This window comes from Populus euphratica, unplaced genomic scaffold, assembly GCF_000495115.2.
Source record: "Populus euphratica unplaced genomic scaffold, PopEup_1.0 scaffold208.1, whole genome shotgun sequence".
NCBI classification, from domain to species: domain Eukaryota; kingdom Viridiplantae; phylum Streptophyta; class Magnoliopsida; order Malpighiales; family Salicaceae; genus Populus; species Populus euphratica.
In genome coordinates, this window is record NW_011500091.1 from 94,540 (window position 1) to 100,814 (window position 6,275).

Below are 6,275 nucleotides of genomic sequence, written 5' to 3' on the forward strand. Positions count from 1 at the left end.
GTTATGGTGTGATAATTTAAGAGCCACTTTCTTATCTGTCAATCCAATGTTTCACGTTTGTACTAAACATGTTGAAGTTAATTATCACTTTGTCCGTGATCGCGTTGCTAAGCATGAAATTCAAGTACGGTTCATTTCTTCCAAGGATCAACTAACTGATGTTCTTACCAAACCTCTTCCTCCAATCTCGTTTGCTTACTTTCGATCCAAGTTTCGGGTAGAGTCTCCACCTTCAACTTGACAGGGTATATTAAGGAAAAAGCCCTTATATATGAAAACACTCTTATATAGGAATAGTTATCATGTGTAATACATTCCATCATTATGTTGTACACAACCCTAAGGGTATAAATACAAAGGATGGTTGCTTTCCTTGACAATCACCACAAATTAATACAAAGACTATCTCTTAATTATCTTAACTTCAATTAAGGATCAATTTGCATAAATCCAAAACCAAAAACTAAAACGAAAAGGCGTCTAATTTCAGGGTTGATTTTAAGTTTGGTAAGGGTAAAATCGTATGAAATTAAAAGTTTCAAGTTAATTAGAGGTGTAATTAAAAGAAATCAAAAGACAAATGACTAAATTGAATTTTAGTCAAATCCCTAATTAAAACCCCAAGGATGTCAAAATTGCACCGTTTTATTTAAATGAAATGGCATATTTTGACCAAAATGATTTATTTTAGTACAAAACAACATCGTTTTGACTATAACACAAAAAAAAAAGGATGCAGACAACTTGTGGTTTGACCACTATTCATCATCTCCAATCTTTTATACTTGAAAGATTATTCGAGTGGTTACTTTTCAAGAGCATTTAATGTCTCATTCTTATTCTAAATCTTTTAATTTTTTTTATTGGTTCTAATTGGCTTTATTCTCGCTTAGAAAGGCTTTTTTTTTTCATAAATGATTCTCAGTTTTATTTTAGCAAACACATAAATTACATTTTTGTTACATAATGTTAATTATTCTTTGATATAGTAGCAAGCATCAATGTCTACACTCTTTTTTATTTTGGCGTTGGAAAATTAGTTTTTTAAGATTTAAATTCTGAAGGAAGTCAAGGAGTAAGCATATCTCTTAATTAACCCTATCCATTCTGTCACACTGGGATATCGCGGCGACCGATTAAAAATATAATCTATTAGAAAAAAGAATAGATATCTGGCATCTTATTATTTTAGGGGAAAATGTCTTGTTCAAGGAGTCGCCACCTAGTATCCTTTTTCTCTTTTTTTATTCTTCCTTTCACGTTCCTAACTCTTCCTTTCATGTTCCTAACTCTAGCGTTAGTGAACAATTCCTAAGAATATTTCCAATTCTGGCATTGGTAAATATCATATAAATTCAAAAAATACGATACTCTTGACTCTAGCATCAGTGAATATTTTAGCAAAAAATGAATTTGAAGAAGAAATTTTTTGTCATTTTTTTCTTGTTTATCCTTTATTATTATTTTCTCTTTTTAGATGGAAGTAAAATAAAAAAAACATTGCATGTTATATTTGTGTTTAATAGTAATAGTCCACAAATTAAACATATCTATAAAAAATACAAACACAAAGAAAAAAATAAAACAAAGTGTGAGGGGACCACAAATAAACCAATGAAGTCCTCAAATATTTTTGAAATTTTCTGTTATCGAAAAGGGTTTTTTTTGGTCAAATATCAAATTAGAATTGACATAAAAATTATAGCCAAGACATAAGGAGGTGTTTTGCCATGCACACCCTTAGAAAACACAATTTGGGTCGGCTGGGCCTGAAACCCAAACTCGACCCACTCTTTTTTTTTCTTCTTTTGAGTTGGATCTAACCTAGCCATGCACGAAATGTTCACGCATGCATGCAACAATAACCATTTAATTATTTTAGCAAGGAAAGAAGGAAACTTACTTAAGCGTGCAGTTGCTTGAGGTGAAGTCGAGGGAGACTGGGTTAAAAAATAGGGGTTGAGGGGGGTGGTGACTAGTATAGGGTTCGCCGCCCCTTTCCTTTTTTATATTTCTCTCTTTTAAGGTTTCTGGTAATGACCTCCTTTGGGGGTCTCTTTTTTAGGATTTCTCTCTAATTGTCTACCCCTTGGGGTCTCTTTTTTAGGGTTTCTCTCTAATTGTCCTTCCCCTCCCTTCTTCATACACTGAGATCAGTATTTATAGTGTAAGAGTCCCATCACTTGCGATAAGTAAAGTCTTAATCAAACTCATTCTCTTTTTTGAAGTTCGAATTAGAATTAAATTCGAAAGCAGATAACTATCATTATCTTGAAGGTAAGGATTATCTTGAAGATAAGGATTATCATGAAGATCTGGAGGATAATGATAGAATGGTAAAAGCACATTGTAGTCCCTAATTTTAACGCAAGTTGACAAATCACACTTTTCATCAAAATAAATCTCTGATATTTTAATTTTACATTTTAAACCCTGTAAAATTAAATTAAAAGCCAATGGGCCAAAATTGGATTACAACAGTTGCCCCTTTTTACAATGCTTACGGTGCAAATGCATTAAAAAAATTATTTTCTTTTGACTTTGCATAGTAAGTTTGTAAAGAAGAATAATTGTGAAAACCCTTTCCCTTTTTCTTTTTCTTTTTTCTTGTTGTTTTTTTTATTTTTAGAAGTGGTCTCATTGTGATGGGTGATCTACCTAGGTGAAAAAATACAAAGAAAGGGTCTCATTGTAATGGGTAACCTACCTAAGTAAAAAGAGAAATGAAAATGAGGGCTCGAAGGTGCACTCAAAAGGATGGTCGAGGGCTCGAAGGCACGCTCAAAAGAAAGTGATGGCTCAAAGGCACGCTCGAAAGGGAAGCAAGGGCTCTTTTTTTTTTCTTGTTGTTTTTTTATTTATTTTTAGAAGTGGTCTCATTGTGACGGGTGATCTACCTAGGTGGAAAAATACAAAGAAAGGATCTCATTGTAATGGGTAACCTACCTAAGTAAAAAGAGAAATGAAAATGAGGGCTCGAAGGTGCACTCAAAAGGATGGTCGAGGGTTCGAAGGCATGCTCAAAAGAAAGTGATGGCTCAAAGGCACGCTCGAAAGGGAAGCAAGGGCTCAAAGGTGCACTCCAAAGGGGTGAGGGCTCAAAGGCGTGCTCAAAAGAGGACGAGGCTCAAAGGCGTGCTCAAAAAGGGACGAGGGCTCAAAGGCACGTTCGAAAGGAAGCGAGGGCTCAAAGACACTCGAAAGGAAGTGAGGGCTCAAATGCATGCTCAAAAAGGAATGAGGACTCAAAGGCGTGTTCAAAAATGGACGAGGGCTCAAAGGGCCATTCGAAAAAGGTCGAGGGCTCAAAGGAGCCCTATAAAAAAAAGGCGAGGGCTCAAAGACATGCTAAAAAAGAAGCGAGGGCTCAAAGACACGTTTGAAATGAGGTAGGGTTAGGAAACACACTACATTGGATGGTTGAGAAAAGGTAGTGGAAAACTACAAAGATTTTTTTTTACGGCTTAATTCTCATGGGATAGAATGGAAAAAGCACATTGTAGTCCCTAGTTTTCACGCAAGTTGACAAATCATATTTGTCATCAAAATAAATCTCTGATATTTTAATTTTACATTTTAAACCCTGTAAAATTAAATTAAAAGCCAATGGGCTAAAATTGGATTACAACAATCTAAATCATGAAATTATTGATGAAAGGATAATAATTACACAGAGAAAATTATCACTAAAAGGATAAGTCAAATCACTTATGACTTTTTTTATATTTAGATGATCATAAAAGGTTGATAGACATTATACTTGATTTTTAAATATAAATTAATGAATTATTGAATTCATAATAAATGAATTTAATTTATTTAATTCTATTTTATTTAAGATTGTGATTTATATGTAGGTCAACTTATTAGAAAACCTAATGGGTCACACATATAATAATCATTAGTCATAAATTAAAATGGAATGATTAATCAAGTTGACTTGATTATAAATAAGTTTTAGAAATTGACTATAATGTAATATATATATATGGAATTATAATTGTAAACCTAAAAAAAATTAAGTAAGGATTTAATTAATGCATAAATAGGTCCAAAAATCAAGTAATAACCTTAACACTATGATAAAAGAGGCATGTGATTTTTTTTTCCTTTTAGATTTAAATCTTAAAATCAATATCTAGATAAATTTATTAAATAATAATATAGAGATATATCTTTAAGATCGTCTAGAGCACTTTTTAAAATTTGATCCAGGTTGTCTTATGACATGGGTTACTAGGGACCTAGATTGGGAAGTATTTGAACTAAAATAAAGGGTAGAATTGACCTAGTAAAACACTCGGGTTGATACATGACTTGATACTAGGGAAAACTCAATTAAAACTTGTTGAATCTTTATTTTATTTTATTTAAATAATATCAGTTTTATTTTTTTATAAAATAAAAAAATTAAGTTAATTTAAATTAACTTGGATCAATCAATTTATCCACCCAAAACTTGTTCCAGATTGATCTGATGAAGTTTAAAATCTATAATATAGATAAGGGATGTTGTATCTATTTGACTTGAAATCTAATATAAAAATAGCCCTTGTAATTGAACAAAACAAATAGAAGATAATCGAACATATTCATTTAATACAGTAGCGTTGTGTCTTACCATTAATAAACAAAATTAGGTTAACATTTTAAAAATGCTATCCAACTATACAAGTAATCTTAACTTTTTGAGTAAAAAAGCTTTATATCAATTTTATCCATATTTCTATCTAAATTATAGCATTTTTGGAGAAAAAAAGACATGATTTTCTAAGAAAATAACATTTTTTATTGGGTAAATCTAATGTAATTTCTTATTAAAAAATAAAAATATTTTGATGATAGAATCAATGAAAAAGTAGTTTAAATGTAAAATTAAGAATACTATTATAATAATTTTGAAATTATATTTAAGAATTGCACAAAATTTTAATATTGAATCTAATAGTTTGAGTTAACTTTTTCAAACAAGATGGCAACAGACCCCTCTCTGTTACTTTATCTCACCGCTAGTGCTTTGCATGTATAAAATTATGGCAATGACCTGCCGACTTTCAAGTTATAATGAAATTGCACAGTTAACTTGGTAATAGGTTTAATAATTTGAATAATCATTGATTAAGAATTAAGGATGAATATGTTTTTAATATTAAGACTCATATATTGTATCCATCTAGATTTTATACCTTTAGCACTCAAAATAATGATTCCATTGTTGGACTATATTGAGTTTTATTTATTTTTTATATAATTATACAATAACAAAAATAAAAACAAGTAAAATTAAGTATACATCATATATAAATTAAATAGCAGGAATTTTATTTGAAACTCCAATAACCTTATATAAATTAAATTAAAATAATTGATGAAGATAAATTTAAAATTAAGTAAATATTAAAATATAAAATTAAAAAAAAGGAACAATGAATGGGAAAAAAAGATATAAAATCAACTAATAATGAAATTTTTCTTAATTGAAAATATTATTTTTAAACAAGATCCTAATCTTATGCTTCCTTGTCTTCATAAATGACCCTTCCAGCCAAAACATTTTTTGACATTTAAACTTTGTCTCAGTTTTTAAGCCGGACTTGTTGATGAACCTGACACAATAAATAATGTTGAATTCATCAAGATCAGTCAAAACGAAAAATAACTTTTAATATAACAATTATATAAAACACATATATAGTAATAATACAACACCTATATTAAATAAACTTAAATTTTAAATCAATAACAAAAATTTAATTCAATACTCAAAATACAAACCAAACATAAAATCTAAAATATTTAAAATAAAGTATCCGCAATTAAAAATAAAGTATTAAAAAACATAAATTTTAAACTAACTTATTTACTTATGTTAAATGAATAAATTGATTTTTTTAGTGTTCCAACGAGGAAAATCCAAATTAAGTGTTGATGGAAATGAGCTAATATCATCAATGTCTATCAAAACATCATTATGTTTCTTTATAACCTTATTATTATAGTTATCATACCTGATATCGCGACAATATTTAAAAATTAAATTCATAGAAAAAAACAAAATTTATAGCATCATGTTCTTTTGGGAAAAAGATCTAATTTAAGGAGTCGTCACCTAATATTATAGTTACTAGAAACTCTAATTGGTTAACAGAGATTCTATGGTACGAAACTAGTTATGTGAAATAAATTATATTATTACTGTTTAAGCATTCTACTTGAGATAGATTGCATTGCTACTTTTGTCTTAAATTGCTAAAGGTTTATCATACTATGCTACT

At 29.5% G+C, this 6,275-nt stretch overlaps 1 pseudogene; it reads left to right on the forward strand.

Annotated features, from left to right (window-relative positions):
- The first annotated feature begins 2,996 nt into the window (after nucleotides 1-2,996).
- The window catches only part of LOC105109146 (GDSL esterase/lipase At1g29660-like), a 5,773-nt pseudogene continuing 2,494 nt past the window's right edge, over nucleotides 2,997-6,275 (forward strand).